This window comes from Adiantum capillus-veneris, chromosome 25 (genome assembly GCF_014529385.1).
Source record: "Adiantum capillus-veneris isolate H3 chromosome 25, ASM1452938v2, whole genome shotgun sequence".
Classification (NCBI taxonomy): Eukaryota; Viridiplantae; Streptophyta; class Polypodiopsida; order Polypodiales; family Pteridaceae; genus Adiantum; species Adiantum capillus-veneris.
The window spans coordinates 118133687-118157828 of record NC_140955.1 but is presented as its reverse complement, the minus strand read 5'-3'; the positions used below and the strand labels follow the sequence as shown (position 1 = coordinate 118157828).

Below are 24142 nucleotides of genomic sequence, written 5' to 3'. Positions count from 1 at the left end.
GGAATGTCAATAGGTGGAGCCTAGTCAAATCGAAGAAAATAAGGTTTAAGTCGCCAACCATTTACCCTGGTTTTATGAAGTTTTCCATCAGCCTCCATAAGCTGGTAGCTTCCATTGGCATACTTTTTCCTGACGATGAAAGGACCTTCCCATCGGAGTAGGAGTTTCTTATCCTTGCGCGTGTCGAAGCGATTGTCATAGCGGAGCACCAACATTCCTTTCTTCAATTCTTTTTTTCGGAGATGCTCGTTAAAGCTAATCCGTCTATGCTCTGCTTGTGCTGCATAATAATTTATTGCTTCTTCTCTGTCCAGCTGCAGTCTTTCCAAGTTGATGATGTGATCTCTCAAATGCATGTTGGGCTGTTCAAGCTGGCTTGCCATTACTCAGAGACTTTGTAGTTGCACTTCAATGGGCAAGATTGCTTCCTTACCAAATACTAGATGATACGGTGTGAATCCCAAGGATGTATGAAATGAAGTTCTGTAGGCCCATAAAGCTGGTAGTAGATACTTATCCCAGTCTCCAGGATGATTGTTTGCCTGCTTGGTAATAATTTTAGAAACCATTCCATTTACCTTTTCAACTAGGCCATTACATTGAGGGTAATATGGTGAAGAGTGCCTCCTTGTAATGCCCAGTTTCTGCATTAATTCTCCTACCAAGTCTACTCTGAAACCTGGCCCTCTATCAGAGATGATCTCTAAAGGTGTGCCAACCCTACAACATATGTGCTCGTAGATAAATTTAGCTACCTCTACCGCTGTGATTCTAGTGGTGGCTGTAGCCTCTGCCCATCTAGTCATGTAGTTGACCCCCATGATAATGTATAATTTTCCTGAGTTGGCCCTAGGTAATGGACCAATGGCATCGATACCCCATTTTTCAAATGGGCCATATGAGAGAATAGGTGTCTATGGTTCAGGCATAAGTGACCTAGTGCCGGCCTTTTGACACAACTTACATGTTTTGCACCAGTGGTGTACATCACGGTTGAGGCTAGGCCATATGAAGCCTGCCTGCAAGATTTTCCTACTTGTTATGTCTAGGGCAAAGTGACCACCACAAACCCCGTCGTGACAGCTAGCAATTACTCCCGTGATTTCGTGAGAGAGAGGGACCTTCCTGAGTATTTGGTCCTTACCCTTACAGTACAAACCATCATTGATGAGTCAATACCTTGTGGCCTTCCGCGTCAGCCATTGCTTCTGTCCCTTTGTTAAATCTGATGGGCATTCCCCTGTTTCCAAAAAATGCATGATGTCAGGCAAGGCATCACTGCCTTGAAATAGAGGGAGCTTTAGTTTTATTGCTCCAACCACCACTTCCTGTAGTCTTTCACCTGCTAGGGCGTCTGCTTCTTGGTTTTGAGCCCTTGGGATATGGTGTATTTGAACTTCTTCAAACTTACCCAACAAGGTTTTTCCACCACTTAAGTGAGTCCTTAAACTAGGATTCTTGCATGTCCATGCTCCATTTACTTGCCTTACCAGAAGTAGAGCATTCCCAAATACATTAAGGCGTTGTACACCTTGCGAGACGCACCATTGTAGACCCTTGGTTAGTGCTGCATACTCAGCTTCATTGTTAGAATGTGAATCTAACAATTGGCCCAACGAAAATACCTTTTTCCCTTTGTCATCAAAGACCACTATGCCTGCAGCTGCTTTGTCGGACGCTCGCTTGTAGGCTCCATCAAATTAGAGAGAGTATGCTCCTTCTACCATCGGTGGTATTGGAGGTAATCGAACTTCTTCTTCCTTAGATTGCTTCTCCTTCCTTTTAAAGACTTGCTAGGTCATGAGTCCCCCCAAACATGCCCTTGTCGTGCTTTCTACCTGTACCGTGTAGTCAAACTCTTGCAGACGAACTAGCCATTTAGTAATTCTAGCAGACACATCCATGTGTTGTAAAACATAGGGAAATATTTCATCCGTGGTTAGAATCACAAATTGCTTAGGCAGCAAATATGACCTAAACTTTGTAGTTGCAAATCTAAGAGCTAGGACTAAGTGTTCCACATGGGTGAAACCTTTCTCTCTTGCTGTCATCATTCGACTAGAGAAGTAGATTGGCCTCATGAAAGATGTCGTCTTATCCTTTTGGAGTAGCACAGCCCCCAATGAGTCATCACCAACACTTGAGGTGACATAGAATTTTTCATCCCACTTAGGTGGTGAGATAGTTGGCAGAGTGGCTAAGACCTCCTTTACCTTGTTGTAGTGATGTTCGCTTTCCTCGTCCCAAGTGAAAGTTGATCTTTGAGTGAGTTGTTGCAGTGGTAGAACAAGTTGTGATAGTAGATATATGAATCTACTTAAGTACCTCACCTTCTTTAGAAAAGAGACCAGTTGACGTGCAGTCGTTGGTGAAGGTAGGGCTATGAGTGCGGACACCTTACTTGGGTCGGCGTTGATACCTCTTGCTGAAATTTCATGGCCTAGTAGAATGATTTTACTCTCCCCAATGTGACATTTATCCACATTTAATTGCCCACCTAGGCTCTGCAACCTGGCCAAACCTTCAGTTACCTTTTCTAAATGTGAAATACGGGAGCTATATATACAAAAATCATCAATGAACACTCTTATGGATGTTCCAAAGAACGGTTGAAAAACATATGTGACATATCTTTGGAATGTGGCAGGTGCATTTGTGAGACCAAATGGCATAACCCTGTATGCAAAACAACCCCATGGCGTGATAAAAGTGGTTTTTAGATGATCTTCCAAGGCTATGCGTATTTGAAAGTATCCTGAATAACCATCACAGATGGTATAGCATTCAAAACCCGCTACTTCATTCAGAATTTAATCCAAGAAAGGAAGAGGAAAGTGGTCTCTCTTTGTAGCTGCATTAAGTGGTTTGTAGTCAACACAGACCCTCCACTTACCATTCTTTTTAGGCGTCACCACTACGGGTGACACCCATTCTGAGTTTTCTACAGGATAGATGAATCCCGCCTCTAGTAGTTTCCTTACCTCAGCCAAGAGTGCCTTTTCTTGTATGACCCCCAGTCGTCGTAGCTTTTGCACAACTGGTTTTACCCCTTCCTTCAGCTTAATATGATGTTCCACCACTGTAATGCCTGTGATTCTTTCATAGTTGTCAATGAACAAGTTAGGAAATCCCATCAACATTTGCAAAAAACTATCTTTCTCCTCAAGTGTTAATTCCGTAGACAACATACCCTTCAACCTACTTCCTCCTAGGCCAAGTGATTTGCTCTCCTCTTCATTGGGTTGCCCTTTTGGTGATGGATCACCAGTTGTACTTACCCTTTGTGGATCCTTCATAATGATACCCATCACATCAATGGAACTGTCACTTTCGTCGGTGGATGTGGTCTCCTCCTCAGAACTGGAAGATTCGCTAGTGGTTTCATCTGCCGATGTTTCCAGATTCATTTGCTTGTGCTAGCCAATCCTCATGTCGTAGTAGATTGTCTCCTCTTTCTTACCGGTCATGCGTAGAAGGCCAGTACCCCAGTCTTGTTTTGCCTTCATGGCCTTCCCAAAATTAGTGGATAGCCCTCTCCCTTAGTAGGCATTACAAAAACATCTACCTCTACCTCAGTGTTGAAAGCTTTGATTTTCACGGCACTTACCACACCCACACACTTTACTTTTGCGTTGTTTGCCATCTTTGCCTTGCATGGAGAAGGCCTGTCAACCTCGAGCCCTAATCGAAGCATCATAGCTTCGCTCATTACACAGATTTGTGCACCTCCATCAATGTAGGTGTTTCCAACCCTCTTCCCTTTTATGTTTACGTCGACAATTGGAAGGATGTCATCCATGTTGCATCCCGAAATTGCTCCGGCTACCTTTGTTTTGGAGCGTCTTGTACTTACCATTTTAGACCATTGTCTCCTTACTTTAGGTACAAGATGTAGCAGCTGTGGCCATGTAATCTTCGGTCCTTGCTCTTCCACATCCAATGTTAGATCATAGGGCTTAGAACTTTCCCCTAGCTGGAAGTCGGTGATGCCCAATTTCCATCATGGCGTGGATGGCCTCTTGCTAGTTTCTCCTCTCATGCTTCTCTCATCATCTGATTGTGTAGTTTTCTCCCTCCTAGCTCTTTTCACAGTCATGGCTTCAAGTGGTTCTAAAAAGGTTACCTTCTCCTTACCCTTGTCCCTCTCCTTTGCTCTAGGTGGATCCACTACTACGGCTTTTCCTTTCTCTTCTAGCCTTATGATGTTTACAGGGCAATCAGGTGGTGGGGCTGGTGGAAGAGGTGGGATGGATGCTTGTAGTGGTGTCTGGGGTGGACGTAGAATTTGTGTTGGTGGGGGTGGTGCTCGGGGTGGGGGTGTTCTTTCTCTAGGGGGTGACAATTGGTTCCTCCTACCTCCTCTATTATAGTTTTGTCGTGGTTTGGGACAGTAGTACACACCGTGACCGTCTTCTCCGCAGTTGTAGCAATGATACTCCTTGTTTTGTCGTCCTGCTCTTCCAGGGTCTTGATCTCTTTCTTGACTCCTCCCTTGTTGTATTAAGTGGACAGACAAATTCTACAGTTGGTCAGTAATATGGGCCAACATATCTTGTTGGTCATCTCTTACCCCAAGAGTCGGTGGTGGTGGTGGAATGGTGGTTGTCGTAGTTGCTGGTCGACGTGATGTTGCTGTTTTTGTTGACTCGGTTTCTTTGGCTTTCATTCGCAGCTTCTTGTCCTTAAAGCGAGCAATCTCAACGGCTAACTCGTACGTAGCCGGGAATTTAACTTTCACCTTCTCCTTGAGAAGCGGCCATAATCCATGCGTGCACCGATCTTTTTTTAGGAAATCGGGTGCAGCTTCCCCCCTTGCCAGTGACTCAACCCACCGTTCCCACAAATCCACAAATTTGGACTCATAGGTGGCATATTCTAAAAGGCCCTCCTGATTCAAGTCTCTCAACTTGTCCCACAACTTTTCTGAAGTGGTACCTCCCCCAAAGCGCCTCTTAAAAGCAGTTTTTAAGGGTTCCCAGTCATCCTTGGTTGCTTGTGGAAGTGCATTGTACCATGATCTAGCTTCTAGCTTCATGAGATGCTTAAAGATTCTAACCCGGGATTCATCCGTATCTTTGTTGCTCACTACACATGCTACTTCAAAGTCATCTAGGAAGTCTGTTACCAAATCCTCCCCCTTCTTTCCTTTAAATGTTGGAAATGCTACACTTGCCATGATTACTGAGAGAGAGCTAGAAAGACACACTGCTTAACTTGCAAAAGTTTTTTCTTCTTTACAAGGAGGCGTGTATACCCTCTTATACTAGGACATAGATTAAAACTTCAAACGGTACATTGCCTTGTACCAAAGGTAAGACGAATGGTTGATCTGATGCCAGAACCTCAAAAAATCACTCCCCACCCAGCATGGTGTCAATGACGTGCTGGTAGTGAGCCTTCAAATCCAGTATTACCTTGATTGAGCGTACACGTGTTGGTATGTGTGATCTGTCTTGAGGTAGGTTGTACTGATTCATGTGAAGCTTAGAGGTGCTTAGTCACTGTCCAAGCTTGTGGGAGGGGGTGGTGTTCTTTCCTGAAACAATCTCAGTAGATCCCTAGTTTCTCTAGTGAGAGTGTGAGCCAATGATTCCGTTATCTGTGCTGCAGCATCAGGTGCGACTTGAAAACTGACTGTGATAATTACCTCGGTGACTTGAGTTACCCGATTCTCAAAGTAGAATAGTGTTGATTCTCTATTGTGTAGAGATCCTTCCATTTTGTTGTTGTGGGTTGGTTGTAGGTTGCGGACATGGTTTCGACCTTCTCCTTCTTCTTCTTGGCACTTGGCCTATGTATATCCACTGGGTTTGGCGTGTTGGTTGACTCTCCGACTGCAAATCGATTACCGTTACGCCTGGCACTCGAGCTTTGATGGAGATGAGGAGTTCGTCTAGTTGTGCTTGGAGCTCTTCTTCTTCTGTCGTCCAATTAGCAAATCCTGCTAGCCATTCATCCATTCACAATAGTTTAGGGGTTTCAGTCTTGTAAATTGAAGGGTTTCATGAAAAGATCCTCCGTGGGGGCACCAAATGACGGGAGCAAAGCGAACCCCGAACCCCCACGGCCTCTAAAACACCGAGGACCGAATGGCACGCCTCGAGCCTGTCATGGTGAAGCAAACAGGGGGCACCACCTAGCTTCAGTGGCTAGGACACAAACAACACACCACCATAACAAAGTTTTCATCCAAGAGAGATGGATGCTTGGGAGTAATGATGAAGAGGAAAGGGAATGAGATCAAGTGAGAGAGAGAGAGAGGGTGAGGGAGGGGGTATAGCGGCTTAGTACTTAGGCACCACAAAAGGATGGCGAATTCGCACACCCTTCACACATACACAAGCTCACTCCAAACACGAAACTAGGTGGCGATTCCGCACACCTCACATGGGCAAAACATTGCAAGAAAACATACTCACAAAACCTCAAGCTTTATTTAGAGAATAAGGCGATGAAATGGGGAGCATAGGGTAGGGGAATGAGAAGGGAGAGAGTGGTAGAGCACATGGCGGATAGGTGGGAGTTGATGGCGAAGACTCGCACGAGGGTTATGGCCATCATCCTTCATTTAGTTGCCCTTCATCTTCCATAGCCAAGGGTGTAGAGGTCATGCTCAAGACAAGCATGGTGATTGCGGTGATGGTGATGGTGTGGGTGTGGGTGTGTGCACTAGGCACACACAGTGCATAGTGTGTTCTTTGGTGATGTTGTGTGTGTGTTTAGTGTGATGGTGACCCCTCTTTATATAGGGAAGGAGGGGGGAGAAATTCTAGAATTTAGAAATGAAGAAATCATTATCTACATAGGCCATGTGACTGTGGGCCCCACTTGTCTGGCTGTGTGTATATGTGCCAGAACAGCATTCTCATGAGAGAGACTAAGAGAGAGAGATGGGTTGATGAAAAAAGTGAGAGGTGACATGGAGAATAAAGTAATTACAAGAGGGGAGAGAGGGGAGTGTGTTCAGAGGTGAATCTGTGTGCAGATGTGTGTGAACACAAGAAAAATCAGGTAACCACCGGGTGGGGATGGGTCTATGGGCACCTTTTTCAGTGAAACTGAGTGTGTGTGAGTGTGGGGGAGGTTATTTAGCTACAAGACAAGAGACATGGCACCCTTTAGAGAGAGAGAGGGGGGTATTTGGGTCATGGGATATGATAGGAGAGAGAAAGAGGGGGTGGGGTATACTATTTTGGAAGATAGGGTAAGTTGCATGTGAGTTAGGGTGCATTATTGGTGAGTTATAATCCATTATTGGTGAGAGGTGGGTAAGCTTGAGGGGAGAGAGAAAGGAGAAAGGACAAGGGGAAGAGAGAGGGGGTTGACCTTTTGAGTGGAGGAGAGGAAAAGGGACACACGGCGGGGCAACAGTGAAGAAAAAGGAGGCAAGGTGGGGATGGGCTACCCCGCAGGCATGAGGTGGCCTATTTTACCTTTCTTATATATTTACATAATCATACTTTATTTTTTTCCTAATTTTTCCAATGCCTTTTATCACTCCCTCCCTAAGAGGGGGTTTTCATGGGGTGGGGACGAGAGAAGAGGGGTATGGGAGCTTGGCTTGTGAAAAGCCCCCATCACTAGTACTAGAGCTAAGCTTGATAGATTTGCAGCGCCCCCCTTCCTAAGGTGATCACTAAAGCCTTCTTCATTATGAGAATTGAATTTAAATTCTTTGGCTCTGGTTTAGTCTCGCCTTTTGGGATTGTGAAGGAACACTTTGGATAGCATTGTTGATGATTTGCATTTGTAAACCTTCCGCATAGTTTCCTATGCATCTCTATGAAACATGACAAATTATTCCCCAAGTCAAGTTGTAGATAGCGTTATATTTGCCTTGATATTGTCTATCCCATGGGTCTCCTATGATATGGGCTTCTGTGGTTTGAGGACCCAAGGCATCATAGATTCTAGAATCTCGTCTATATATATGACTTTTTTGGTCAAAGTATGTGATCGTTTGGTCACCACGTCAAAGGTTGATTTTTCATGGAAGAGAGTTTGGCTCTGAACATATTTCTGGGTTCACTCGGGTAATATCCTTCAGCTCTAGAGAGGATGGGCTATAATAGATTCTATCCTCTAAAATGAACCATCCTTTTTTATCTATTACTGCACTTATATGAGTTGGTATGTGGGCTGTTCAAACACTGGTTGATCCTTTTTGTACAGTTTTCTTTTTTGGTCCACATAGTGTGCATATAAATTATGTGTATCATACAATGCTAATAGCATTCTGCTTGATGTGTCCCTTAGACTCATAATTGATTGCACACTTATGGTAGTGGATGCAGAATCATTTGCAAACCTAACAATCTTTTCAATATTCGGTGATATCTAGACACCTTGACCAAATTCATGCAAGAATTTGTTATTGAAAGAATCAATTTTAAGCTTTCAGGTACCTGTGTATCTTTATGCTAATTTTGAACTTGCAGTGCTTTTACTTGTGCTTCTAACGATAATGCAGAATCATACGATTGCATTAAAAGTGACAAGGTAGATGCACTTACATCAAGATTCGCATTTCCAATTTTCTATGTGCCTTGCTTGGCGGTTGATGTGTCCTTGTTGTCTGTATTTCTTGGACAATCTTCATAAAAATGTCCACCTTTTCATCCACAATCTGAGCAATACGTCATGACTGATGGTATTTCATTTGGTTCTGTCATGTCAAGCTCTTGCAAAGGAGTTTCTGCTTCTACACTTGCCAAGTCGTCGATATCTTCTTTTAAAACACTAAGCATCAAGCTATAGACTGCTCCGTCTTGACCTTTGTACTGTCTTTGGCTTGGTTCTCCAATTAGATTGGCTTCTATTGGTTGATCTATTGGATCTTGCATTTTGGCTCTCGACTATAGATCTATTCACTATAATCCATGTACAATGACCCTAATTGCATATGCACCAACTGTATGTTTTGGTAGCTTGTGTAGATTTTTGGATAACCACTTGGGTTGACTTTTTGAACTTCTATTTGCAGTTTATCTTTGAGCTTGCAATACCTGGCTCCACTGAAATCTATGAACATTTGGGATTTTTCAGGATCTTGCTGCTTTTGTCCAAGTGCTTTTGGTAGTTGTTTTCTCTTAGACTCACAAGAGTTGATTAACTCTAGCTCGAAATTATAAAAAATGATTGCAGCCTTTGAAATGATAGAAATCTAGGCCTTGAATAACCTAACCTGCAGATTAGATTGTTATCCGTTTTTCCACTTGACTTGAATTCAAGTCCTGTCAAGCTCCTAATTCTTTGCCTGCTAATATGCTACAATTCTACAAGGTACTTAGCAAGTACAATCTACTCCCAATCTACCTCTACACAGCAAAAGAAGACACTCTTAAGCTATGCGGTTTTTAAGAGGAAGTTTAACTCTAGGTGAACCTAGAGGAAGTTAATGGACAACTACACAAGACGTTCGTGTTTTTTCCTAGTTTAGGTCTATTCGTCCTAGGCAGCGGTGCCAAATGTGGGACGGGTGTCTAACCTCACTCTTATCTTATTACAGACATAGCGAGAACCACAAATATAATTGTCAATCCATGGGATGAAGCTGATGCGACTAGTGCATAGAGGCTACAAGAGGTTTTCAATCTCTTGGAAAACAACAAACAACTTGCATTTAACTCAAGCTACACTCAAATAACATAAATCACCAAAAGCTAGCCGCTCACCGGCAAACAAATCACAACCGTTACACCATCAAAAAACATCCAAACGTAATGAAACGTCTAGGACATGTTTATAAGACCTAAGCACACATGCTTATGGTTTCAAATCTCACTTAAGCTCAACCGCAAAAATCACAATTATTAACAGCAGTGAGTTTTTTACCTAGTTGTTTTCGACCCAGAATGCATCTAAATGCTTAGCAATGATGTCCCAATACCCTGCCTATATTTATTTTATAATTTTGAAGCTTAAATTCCTACTTATGATGAAATTAGCTCGCGGGTCGGCCACCCCAAAAGCTACAAATTACCATGAAATGCTTACGTCAATGCGTAGAGCTCTTACCTACGGTTGCAACGTAACAGACACAATTGCAATGCCGGGGAGGGATTAGGAAGCACAAGAAGGAGAGAGGTGAGTGTTGTTAGCTCACATTGTGTTTCTATTATCCAAAACTTAATAAAATCTTTACAAAGTTGGATTTTATACCTTAGCCAAGGTCTAAAATGTGTAATGTCCGGCGCCCAAGACCTTTGAGGATCCACACTTATTTTATCTGCAGCGTCCTAGGTAAACTAGCTAACCTATTCTTTACATCTTGGAACTCTTATTGAGCCCGTAACATGTTACAATTATCACAATGGCTAAATAAATTGGGAAATTACAATACATGGCCATTTTGCAAAAATGTGAAAAGTGTGTAGCTCTAATCTTCACTGCTTCTTCATATTCATCTTTGATGTGCATTCATAAGGCTTCAATCTTTAGAAGCTCTTGTTAACTGACCTCAGCTTCGTTAACAAATTTTCATGTTATGCTCGCAGGTATTGGTGCTTTCCCTCTCATCCTTGGAAGACCATGGTTACAGGCAACCAAAGCTGTACAGGATTGGGGACATGGTACCATCAATCTCTACAATAGAAGAGGTTTGACATGGCTAGCAAGTAATCTTTGGACGCTGATTTTGATGAGCAAAGTGATGAAGAAGAGTACTCAAGTGAAGAAGAAGACAATGGTGATGACGGCAGTGAAGTGGAAGATATCAGTGATAGTGGTCTAGATGTTTCCTCCTTGTTCCTTGAAGAAGAGAATGATGAGAAACAAGATTTCTTGGCCTTATGGAGGATGAGGATATCTTTGGTCCTTATGAGCAAATTGAAGAGCTGATGCAACCCAAAGTTCAACATAATGTCAACAGAAGCTAATACAAGGTATGATGTCTTCCAACTTGACTAGTCATGAGAAGGGTGAGTACCTACATATGATACAATAATTTTTCCATTTATTCACCATTTCTTTACAGCACAAAGCAACAATTAAGTTGAGTATGCTACTTTGGAGAAAAGGTCTCAAACTTTGCCTTTAGCTTGGCATCTGTCATGTGAGGGTAAGAGGTGATGCTCTTTTGGTGGTTAAGCAAGTACTTGGGGTGTGACAAAGTAAGAATCCAGGGCTGAAAAATATGTGTTCTCAAGTGAAGAATCTGCTTAAGCATTTTTTGAAGCTTGGAGTTTAAGGCATGTGGACATGTCTCAAAATGAAGAAGCACATGGTGCAGTGCAAGCTTCAATTAGGTAGTTGTATGTGATAAGGACAATTCTGCTCTTCATTTTGTGAAGGGAAGCTTTAGAGAGGGAGGAAGAGTTTCTACAAACATGTATGCTACCATCAGAGTTGGAGAAATAAAAAAAGTATGCCTTCCTATGCCGTGCCAAAAGGTATGTGCTACTTGGTGATGCCTTATATATGAAGGGGGCTGATCTTGTGATGAGAAAAGTTCCTTGGAAAGAGAAAATTTACAAAATTTTAGAGGAGAATCATGAGGATTCTTGTGGTGGTCACTTTGCTTCAAAGATCACTTTGCATAAAGTCTTGCAGGAGGGGTATGTGTGGCCAAGCATTCAATGTGATATTCATCATTGGTGCAAGTCTTATAAAGAGTGTCAAAGCATGGAAAACATGGTTCTCAAATAAAAAATTAGAGGCACCATTGTGTCTTATGATGTGTTTGAGAAGTGGGGTATTAATGCAATAGGGCATGTGCCTATGACAGCTAGAGGCAAATGTTACATACTTACTGCTGTTGACTACCTATCCAGGTGGCTTATGATGTGTTTGAGAAGTGGGGTATTGATGCAATAGGTCCTCTGCCTATGACAGTTAGAGGCAAATGTTACATACTTACTGTTGTTGACTATCTATCACAAGCAAAGATGTTTTCCAATGTATATATGAAGATATTTACTACAAATTTGGCATGCCATTAGAGTTAGTTTCTGAAAAGGGTCCAGGTTTTAGGGGAGAGTTGGTGGATTATCTACGTGAGAAGCTTCATGTGCATCGCAGGTTTACTACTCCATATTATCCCCAATGCAATGGCATGAATGAAAGGTTTAATGGAGATCTCATAAGGATGCTTACAAAGATAACAAGAAACAATGTGAAGACTTGGGATTTAGAGCTACCTTGTGCTCTATGGGCTTATAGGACTGCCATCAAATCAGGTACTGGTTTCTCTCCCTTCCATCTATTTTTTGGCAAAGAGGCTTTACTTCCCATTGAAGTGAAGATACCAGCTTTGAAGATGATGCTAAAGCTTGAAGAAGAGCCCAATGATGCATTCAAGGAAAGGCTTCTATATTTGCAATGTGTACAATTGGATAGGTTGTTGGCTTTTGAGCATTATGAGCAGGGCTTGGAGAACAATCAAGCAAAGGAAAATGAGAAGGTGAAGGACAAATACATCAAGAAGGGTGACATGATGCTTCGTTACAATAGTAATCTTGCCAAACACTTTTCAAAAGAAGTTTCAAATCAAGTGGCAAGGTCTTGTCTTGGTCTTAAACAGGTTTCCAAATGGCACATATCAGCTTGCTGACTTGGATGGCACCCCACATAAAGCATGTGTGAATGGCTATAGGTTGAAGAACCATATTGCAAGGTTGATGACTGTAATTGAAGATGAGCCTTCTTTTGAAGAATTTTCTAATCATGTGGCTAAGTATGAAGATGAAGTGACGACTCCCTCATGCCCGGGGGACTCACTCTCTGTAGAAAAGGACATGCCACCTATGAGCGTAGAGTTTTGGAAAACACCCTATTTATGACTCATGTGAAATAAAAATGACCCCTCTTTCTACACTTATATGACATGTAGCTACTAAACTTACTATTCTCCTAACTTATATATAAGGTTTGGTATAACTTCTTACCTTCAAGTTTAAAAAAACCAAACTTCACGCTATACAAGTTACAATTTTAAAGTCAATGCCTTAATCATATTCGCTTGTATTGTCTTACAGGGGCATGCAATCGGGTAACCACATGTAATTCACTAGCAAAATTGTCTTATTTACCATCAAAAATCCCTATTTCATATGTCCATATGTATGTTATCAATCTTTGCCACTACCCTAAACACCCTTATTCCCCCCTTGAAGTATATATCGCAACCCTTCTCCCTTATTTTTAGTAATGAATTAGAAATTATTAGGGGTCTACCCGTAACTTATATGGTTATCTAAAATCCTAAAGAACCCCCTTTCCTTGCACTTACGTGGTACGATAAGTTTCTCATGGTGAATCTCCCGGGCCCTCATGTGGTTTAGAGAATCTCTTTTGTGCTGCTGATCATGAATGATCTAGCAAGCTGGGGGGTGGCAAACTATGTTGGGCGCATTTCTAACACCCAAGTGTTTGTAAATTTGTACATACAGACATGACACCCAATGTGAAAAGTGTACGTGGGCTTTCTTTTTGTGGGGTTTTTAGCTTGCTTTAGCAAGTACATGTATATGCACTGCAAGTCGCTAGTCTAGTGACAATTGTCGGGCTACTATAAGTGCCAGTGAGTGAGTTTTTTGAAGTGAGACTTGTATATAACTTAAACTCATGTACAAACTTTAAAATAGTTCAGCCAAACTCTACAAAATTGCAGGTTTGAGCTCGGTGTGCCTCATTGATGGTTTTTGTTGCAGTTTTTGTCCCCACCTTGCCTACTCTACATGTAGTCGTTTCCGGGCAGCTCCCTGCTCACATCCATTTTTCATGTAGGGGCATGTAAATTCAAATTTGGTCATATTCACGCCAGTAATTTTTCAAGCTTTAAAGTGCCCCAATTGGAGTTGTGCTCTTTAGGTTACGACTAGTTCTCTGCAGGGTTATGGCTATGGCAGCCTAGTGGCAAATTGTGTGCAGGCAGATTGGGAGGGCATGTATCTATGAATTGTGGAATTGATCTTGAATTTGTGGTTTTGTGATTTTCAATGGTGAAAGGGGAGGCCCGTGTATTTATATGCATTGGTTGGCGTGTGTTGTAAATCCATGCTTTGGTAGGGTTTTGCTCCTATGTGACATAGTCTATTGGGTGGGCGACGATCAATAAATTCCCAAGGGGACTACTCTTGTTGGACTTGTGGTGTTTCAGAGGGATTTTCGAAAGCTTTTGGTGTTCTTGTAGTGATCTTTCAACGCTCTTGGGTGACATCGCTATAGAGGTGTTCCAATTTGCTTGTTTCCCAACACTGTTATTCCAAACTGAAAGCAAAAACTTGTAAATACATAACCATTGGTCCACTCTAAGCATGCCATCTACAATCTCACAATTTGTAGCTTCATACGAGCATATCCTCCTCCAATCACAAAAATTTCTCATCATTAGAACATTAGCAGCCATTAACCCATAAACCATCATGAACCCCACCTGGATCATATGGCCTATAAATCAATCGCCCCAAACCACACACATTTTCATCTCCTCCTGAAAAAATGGCATATAAAACCACTGGCATAGATCGTAAGCATCGTGGACCCTCTCAAATCAAAACAAAGCATCGATTTCCCTACAACATGAGGTAACATCAAATCCCATATAGCATCAAGTACCATTAGATACTGCCATATCTTCTGTGCAATCTACTCAGTGGACTGTTGATCAATCATCTATATGGGTAGGAACATTGGAAATGCAGCCTCACCACATCTAGCATTAGAGTTCTAGTAATTCACATTTGGGTACTACATCGGTTCCCTGACAAAACCCTCTTCATTGGGTGCCCATGATGCATTAGAAAAAAAATTCTTATTTTGTACATGCTCAAAATTTAGTAGAGCCTCAACTAGCCTCAACTAGCAATTGCATAAGGTCATCATTAGCCGCATCTAGATAAACTTGCTTATGCACAAAACTAGATCACTTGGTGCCCTTTTCATCCGTAATTGAGAATCCCTCCAAAGCTTTGTCGAATAAGCACATAAGCTCCGGGTCCATCTCTTTAGAATAATTTCTATCTTTCACATCTCAAGATGCAAACTAGGCTTTCCACATATGACATGCATACCAGATGCATATGTTGTATACTGTTCTTGAATTTTATCTCCCTCATCCAGATATCTCGAACTTCTATAACACAAAGTTCATCATGCATATTGAAAATTGCATCTACTGCCCTATCCATATCATCAGCAGAATGAACCCAATCATATGCAATACCAAGAGATTGCACTTTATCATGCACCCCCTCTGAATAAGCATCATCAAGTTCATGACCAATATGTTAAATTGTTGTTACACTACAAGAGGTACCTCACATTAGCGACGCTCGCAGTGCGACGCTCAAAAGTGAAAGTCCACGACGTCCCTATGAGTGTCGCTATTTTCTTTGTTGCATAGCGACGCCTATAGCAACGCCCATAGCGACGCTCATAGCGACACTGACAGGGATAAAAAATAAACGGAGAGGACCAGAAACTCAGATCTCAGACTTGAGTTTCGGCGCTCAAGAAAAAGAGGTAAAACCGCACTCTTCCTCTCTCTCTCTCTCTCTCTCTCTCTCTCTCTCTCTCTCTCTCTTTCTCCCCCCCCCCCCCCACACACACACACACACACACACACAAGGAGAGGAAGGAGAGCCAGGTATGCTCCTTCCCTCTCCTCTCTCTCATGTTCCATTCCCCTCTCTCTCTCTCTCTCTCCCTCTCTCTCTCTCTCTCTCTCACACACACACACACACACACACACACACACACACACACACACACACACACATTGTGTCTTTGAGAGAGAGAGAGAGAGAGAGAGAGAGAGAGAGAGAGAGAGATAAAGTAAAGAGAGAGAATGAAAGAGAGAGATATAAAGCAGAGAGAGAGAGAGAGAGAGAGAGATAAAAAAAGTAGAGAAAATATGAAATGAAATGTTATATTAAGATTTAGGGTTAGGTTAGATTTAAAATTACATTTAAATAAAATTAGGTTAGATTAAGATCTAAAATTAAGTTAGATTACATTTAAAATTTATGCTAAATTTTAAATTATTTAGACTTAAGATTAGGTTAAGATTTAAATTAAATTTAAGATTAGGTTAGATTACATTTAGATTATGTTTATGTTGAGTTTAAGATTAGCTATGCTAGATTTAAGTTAGATTATATTTAGGTTTAGGATTTAAGATTGGATAAGATTTAGGTTTATGTTGAGTTTAAGATTAGATTAGATTTAGATTTAAGATTAGATTAGATTTGTATTTAAGTTAGATTACATTTAGGTTTAGGTTCGATTTAAGATTAAATTAGATTTAGATTTATGTTGAGTTTAAGATTAGATTAGATCATATTTAGATTTATGTTCAATTTAAGAATAGATTTATGTTAGATTTTAGAGCATGTCAATGAAGGCTTTGCCCAAAAAGCAAACACTACTTACACAACAATATGTATATTCCCATCAAAATCTGACACCTATTAACTCACTCACTAACCATGTTCAATTAGCTCAGAATCAATATATGTTCAATTAGGTTAGATATAAGATTAGATTTTGGATTTAGTTTTTATATTAAAGTCTACCTTTGGGATTAAGGAAAAAAAAATAGAGTAAGGCGAACGGTGATCCCTCTCTTCCTCTCTACGGATGCGACCTTAAGTTGGAAAGCTTTCAATGGCATGATACTCAAATTGGAGGTCAACATGTAATGTGCTAAGTAATCCCTCGAACAAAGATCTACTGTGAAGAGATGTTAAGATGGTGTGAATTGCTACAACTAGAGAAGAGGCAAAGGGGTTTTGTCCACTACATGCACTATCATGTAGACATGGGTGTGTAGATTTCTCATACCCACAAATATAGGCATTGACCAATAAATACAAGATTATAACCCGATGGTTCTGATCTCTATGCACCTCTAGACCGAGGTGTGCAGGGATTGGACATGACTAGATAATGTGAGGTAGTTTACAGTGTGAACAAAGAGCGAGAGAGAGAGAGAGAGAGAGAGAGAGAGAGAGAGAGAGAGAGAGAGAGAGATAAAAGACAAAGGATGCCAATAGAAGATTAAATTTATGTCCAGGTTATAAGGTTTTTACATTCATTATGAGTAGTGACGAGGATGTGGGGCCATCAAACCGAAACACCTATCTCTCAACAAAGTTTATGTCCTTGTAATCAATGCAAGCATGTTGTGCAACGGACAAGACGCGTTTCTTTGCAGCACGTTTGCAAATTTGGTAAGTTTGATCCATCTATTATAGATCGAGTTGTTGCTAATTATAACTCGTTGGACTCTGACGCCGGCCTACAGGCAGCAATCTTGCAACCCAATAGACGTATTCGCATGCGCTTTGGTCAAGCAGCATACGTGAGGCCACAAGATGTAGCCTTTGACAGCTCGGAGGATGATCATGCAGATCACATTCCCAACGAGGCAATGTTTCAGCTCGAGATCAATGAAATGATCGAGACGATCATGGATTCAGAAAGGCTTATATATGCTGATATGAAAAGTGAAGCCGATACGCCATTGTATGATGGAGCATGTGTGTCTAGATTGAAGGTGCTCCTGGTTCTTCTCAACATGCAAGAAAATTTTGGATGGAGTGACACTAGTGTCACAACGCTTTTTAGGTAACCTATTACAATGTGTTTTCTTCAATAAAGAACTCTAGATGTATAATGATCTGATAGATTACTTATACAAGTGTACCGCATTTTTTGGCTGTGTAGATTGCTCAAAGAGCACATACTACCAGCTGATAATGTGATGCCAGATTCCAGAGAGGAAGAAAGAAAGATCTTGCAAAACTTGGGGATGGATTACAATTCGATTCATGCTTATCCTAACGACTGCATTCTTTTCAGAGGGGAATACATAGACATGGAGAAGTGTCCAAAATGTGATTCCGAGAGATATCGAGTAGATCTCCACGAAACAACAATTCCACAAAAGATTTTGCGACATTTTCCTCTGCTTCCTTACATCAAGCATTTCTTTGAATGTAAGTCCATGGCTGCCCTACCATCATGGCACGAGAAGAATAGATCTTCGGATGGTGTGCTACGGATTCTTGCAGAATGCGCAGCCTGGAAACATATAGATGATACATGGCTGGATTTTACTAGGGAAGCTCGAAATTTGTGCATAGGCCTGGCTATGGATGGCGTAAATCCATTTGGTCAGATATCAACATCTTACAGTGTATGGCCCATTGTCATCATCAACTACAACATTCCGCAGTGGTTGACTACCAAGAAGGGGCACCTCTGGCTAAGCTTGATTGTGCCGGGGCGGTATAAAGTGAAGAGTATGGATGTGTATCTTCGTCCACTATTGGAAGAGTTACAACAATTGTAGATTGGCATAGAAGTGGTGGATATGATCCAACACACAAGTTGACGGAATTCTTTGATCAAAGGCATTCTAATGTGGACCATGCATGACTATCCCGGACTAACAGAGTGCTCAGGTGATTTACACTCAAACTCAAACACTATAAATCTTGGTTTTTTTCAATCTTATCTATTGTCATATGTATACACGAAGGACTTCAAACAAGCAGATACAGAGCATGTGTCACATGTGGACCATTGGATCTATGCGGACCTCCACTGGCGTAATGCACTCGCTGTGAACGTGTTTCACTAAAGAAGGAAAGCTTACCGGTTTGCAGTCACATGACTGGCACAAAATGTGTCAGGTATGTTTGAAGTGGAATATATCATAGTGAGAATTGTGTAACAAATTTGTGTGTGGACTTTAATATCATTGCTAGACGTGTTTTGCAGTTTATTTTACCGGTGGCCATTGAGGGATGTTTGTCTCATGACGTCCATAACACACTCTATAAACTTGCAAAGTTGGTGCAATGGATCTCACAAAAGGAGATCAATGTAGACTCCATACCATTCGCCAAAATAAATGATGTGGAGGATGTGTGCATGATTGAGAAACACTTTCCTACTACCATGCTAACGATTCAGGTGCATCTTCTTGTTCACATAGTTGACGAGGTAGAAATAGCTGGCACAGTACATCCCATATGGATGTTATTTTTAGAACATTTCATGAAAACGCTCAAGGGATATGTGCGTCGGAAGGCAAGTCAGAAGAGTAGCATGGTAGAAGGTTGGCTGGTATCAGAGTCCCTAGTTTACATTGGAGAGTGGCTAGACGGATTTGATAAAGCTTGGGACACGCTATGGCGAACCATAGATGATGAGTGCATATCTGGGATTGTCATGTTCAATCTCGGCGTTGAGAAGAAGATGATGGAAGATCTAGAGGCTAAAATCAACCGATTTTGCATGCTTCACAATCAAGTGATGCAAATGTGGATTTCACAATACGAGGATGCAAAGCAAGAGCGACAAAGAGCACAAATCGAGTGGAGACGGGGAAGACAACCGCCGATGCATTATCCGGCGGTTCTGGAGAGCCTAGCAACATTCATGAGCTTAAGATGGTTGCACAACCAATTGAAAAGCGCATAATAGTGTGGTGAAGAAGTGACTGAGGAGGAATATTCTCAGGGTTGCGTGACCAAGGTAAGTTTGCAATGTACGACTAGCGACTTTCTAGATGTTCGAACGACCACTCATAATATTTGTTGGTTGTAGCAGCAGCATGGTGTAAAGGCTGACATTTTAGGATGGAACGGATCGACAAAAAGCGTTTTACTCAAGATTATAGAATCATGGAAAAACTTGAATAGTCTGGTCGGACGACAGTCCTCTAATGCAGATCCTATTGTAGCGAAACTCATTTACTTCGGCATTCTATAACAGATTTTGAGGATCGATTATAGAGTATTTTTTGTCGGCTTGTTCGACGTGCAATGGTTCAAGATAAACATGGATGGTCGCAATGCTACTGTGCATAGAGAAGAGTCTGGTTTCCTTGAGGTGGATTCAACTAAAAAATGGACCGACCTAAGAGACACTTTCGTACTATTGAGCATTGTGAAGAAGTAAGAACGTAAATAGTTAACATCCAATTTTAGAAATTAGTGCTTGGAAGCTCTTATATAAGTTATGTGGCTCTGGCAGGTGATATCTCATCCTAAAAAGTCTGCATCAAACTGGTGGTACGTCATAAAGGTAGCCGCTTATAGTGCACAGACGTATGAGGGCTACCATGTGCCAATCACAATGGCATCAATGGAGGAGATCGGAGAAGATGCTCAGACAGAAGCCGCTGAGGTGGTGTCAGACGAGCATCAAGCTACTTAACTCTCTATGGGGTGCATGCAGAGATTCTACAAAATGAAATGGAGGACAACTGTCTAAATGGAGAGAACTATATAGGTATAGGGAGTTATGCTGAGCTATGCGAGGACAAAAAGAGACCTCTTAAAGCCATAAACATTGTATTTGAACAATTTTTCTTTGTTTTATAATATACATTGTATTCACATGGCTTTTTGTTTATTCTTGTCTATATGCTATACTTGAGAAATTTACATTGTGTTTAGTCGTCATTGCGTCCACTCCAGGTACATATGCTCCAGGTATGTTTTCACAAGCAGGGACACTCCTCGGTGTCTTGTGAAAGTGTGATATGTTGATGAAGCACTGCGCTCCAAGTGCGATGGAGACTGAGACTGCTTTTACAAGATACGTAGACCGCAGTGCTTTTACAAGAAACGAAGAATGCACATGGGAGACCAATTCACAAGAACTTCACAGGAATCTCTCTACACAGGAATCCCTCCCACTTTATGAGTCCTCTCTCTCTCTCTCTCTCTCTCTCTCTCTCTCTCTCTCTCTCTCTCTCTCTCTCTCTCTCTCTCTCTACTTGTCCATGTTTTATTCTCCATTCAATATTCAGATTAGATGTTCGTGTGTTTAATGCATGTATGGATGATGATGAGTTTCTTTCTTCTTTGTCACCCCAGCAACGGAGGTGCTACGAGGAGCATCATCTCTCTGAAGCACCATCACGTCGTTCTACTCCTTCAACGTCTCCCTCTGTTTCGGAGCATTCAACGCGCTCTGAAGCTTTGATGTCGACGAGAAGATCTTTACACTTGTCTAGGCACCGATGCTTTAGTGGTGGCGGCGGCGGTTGCTATGGGGATGCCGCCGCTGATTCCTCGACACCGCCTCGTGTTCGATGAAGCTCCTTACCTTCCCCTTCATTGCCCGCCCCCACACCAGCCACGACATCACCATCTACGCCAGGTTTTGCTCGGCTATCGACCTATCCTGGCTACACACCACTAGCTACTCCTTCGAAAGTCACCCCAGTCGACACTCCTCGCTTCAGGGCCCAGACTCCAGTGGAGACACCTGATGTCCGTATCCCGATCGAGATGCCGCTAGAGTCCCCTATTGACACACCCAATTTCACACGTCATAGGCAAAGAGAGGGCTTTCCGTACTCGATTGACATTATCAGCAGCATCATCTTGGATGACGAAGACAAGAAGGTGATCTCGCGCATGCGCGGTTTTTTCTCTCAAGTGTTTAGACACTACATACTAAACACCTCGAGTGAAGTGCCAAGTGAATTAAAAGATAGAGTCATCAACATGTTGCATGACGAGTTTCCCATGTCAAGTCAGGATGAGCGCTTCAATGAAGACCTGATGAAGGTTTGAATACGCGAATACTGCAAGCACAAGCGTTCTGAAAGACAAAAAGCAATAAATCATGGGTGGAAAAAATCAAATTGGCTCGCCAAAGAAGATTGAAAGAATGTGAAGCAAGTAGTGTGCGAGAATCCTGACAAGTGGAAGCAACAAAAGGAGGCAGCCAAAGTGCAAGTAGAGACAGGGAGCTCGCACCACTTGGGGAGAGGCGGGTGGACATCATTTGAGGCCAATTTTGTAAGTGTTTTTGCATTGCTCTTTAGGTTTGGTAGTTACGTCTATTTGTACTTTTAAATTCTAGCACAATGGATTCTTTGTATGTTTTGAATAGTGGTCGATGACAGGACGTGACCCCACATCATACGAGCACAAGTATGTAGGCAGAAAGGGCTTATACGCCCTGACGGACATTCTAAGTTCTCGTGGCGGCATGGCTAGTATTTCAATTTACTCTTTTACATTTGCTGTATTTTAATAATAAGCTAAGAAAATAGATTGTTTTGTAAATTATAGGTTTATACTTACAGAAAGTCTTATTGTTTTTTTTTGCCAAATCCGACAGATACGCCGCTTGGACTCGATGAGACGTCTGATTAGACGATGTCAGTCTAGCCATAGCTAGATAGCATTAGTTTCCTTTTTTCATAGCATGTATAATGAGATGACGTGTATATGTCTTTTTGTAACTATTGGAAAACCATGTATTTTCTCAATAATGACAATGATGTTGTAACTATCACATTTTCAAAGCTTAACAATCAAGTGATTTTGCCTATGATGTGTACAATTGTCATTGATTTACTTTTGTCAATTTACTTTTGTTAGTTTTGTATCTTTATTCTACAAACAATACTATGCATGATGGAGTTCATGGTTATATTGTCTTGTGGGTGACTACTTTGGGTCTATACCTTGCACTTTCTTTCAAAGGTGAATCTAGGCTTATCTTGGATTCATTTAGGTTTACTCTATTATTGAAACATTCAATATGGTTGATGGGTGAATGCCTTGCCACCCAAAAAATTTTACTCTTGGGCGTCGCTATAAGCGTTGTTATATAAGGCTCTGCAACGTCGCTATGAGCGTCGCTATAGGAAGCCTGGAACCGTCGCTATATGCGTTGCTATCTTCATTGCTATATAGCGACGCATATAGCGACATTTCCATAGCGACGCTATTAACGACGGTCTTAGCGATGTTGAGGAGTATAAAAACCCAATGTATTTCCATCGCTAAAAACGTCACAAGTGCACACAACCTCTTCTAGTGTTACCATATACATGTGGTAGTGATGTGTGTGAACACACTTAGGACCTTTGGGGCATTTTTTCCCTTACTAGGAGGTTTATTCCCCCGTGCATTGTATATACGCCCATCATACTAGGGCTATCAATCTTTCTATTTCACACTAAGTAATACACTCTCTCTTGTGTGCCTTGATCGAGTTTACTTCCTCTTCCCTAAGATATGTGTGTTTTCCTACAACCCTAATTCCAACAATTGGTATCAGAGCAGGTTGCATCCTCCTGTGCTTAGTTGCTAGCAACTCCTTCACACACCTGGTCACTTTCTTTGATTTCAGTGACCATTGGCAAGTGTTCGTAGATTTTTGATTTGGGCTCAGTCGGCCTTCGTTTCCACTACAGAAAGTACTACATAGGCTACTTTGTCATTTTGCATAGAATTTCTATCGATGTTGTTTTCTGCATAAAAGGTCCCTTATAGTCTTCTACAGTTTGTGCTATATAGCATGTGTTGTTCCCGCTTCGTTTCTCCTCTTTTCGGACAGTTTTCACATCAGGTACAACATTTACCATGGCTGACAACAACATAGATACGTTCAAGATGTTTGCTGCTGAGGACAGATTGGATGGGGACAATTACCCTATGTGGGCTTGCATGATGCAACATGTTCTTGTGTCAAAGGGTATCTCAAATATTGTGTAGGGCATTGATGTATGTCCTGGTTCTGAAGATGTAGGCAATGTTGAGGATGTTGCACGTCTTGCTTCAAGGATTGCTGTTGTTAGACTTGTTTTGCCTATGATAGAACAAGCTCGTTGGGATGTAAAGGATGCACAAGCTCATGCGTTGATTGTGTTGTCTGTGAAGTGCACCATTACTCCTCACATTTGTTCAACAAAATCCATAAAACAGGCTTGAGATATTCTTGCTGGTCTTTATGCAAGCCACAATGAGGCAAAAATTACATTGCTGCGTAAAGAGCTAGAGTCAAAGATTATGCATGAGGAAGATGATATGGACACTTTCCTTACTGGTGTCAAGGATATCAATGAGAAAATTATTTCTGCAAGTGAAGTCATTTCAAACAGTTTACTTGTGGAGACTATTCTTGATGCCTTGCCACACTCTTACCAGACTTTTGCTAGTACTTGGAGACTTATGAACCAAGGAAATCTTGAAGTTGTCAAGTTTGATGCATTGTGCACATTGTTGTTGCAAGAGTCACTCTCCAGAAAAAACATGACTAGACACACACTAGGACAGTGTGCAATTGAGCAGCCTTTTATTGCCGCTCAAAGAAAGGGTAGTAACAGCAGTGCAACCACTTCTTATGGTTCTTCTGCAAGTGAAAAATCACATGTTTTGAA

At 41.7% G+C, this 24142-nt stretch overlaps 1 pseudogene; it reads left to right on the top strand.

Moving 5' to 3' along the window:
* Nucleotides 1-20795: 20795 nt before the first annotated feature.
* LOC147425539 (uncharacterized) lies at nucleotides 20796-21824 on the top strand (annotated as a pseudogene).
* Nucleotides 21825-24142: the final 2318 nt, after the last annotated feature.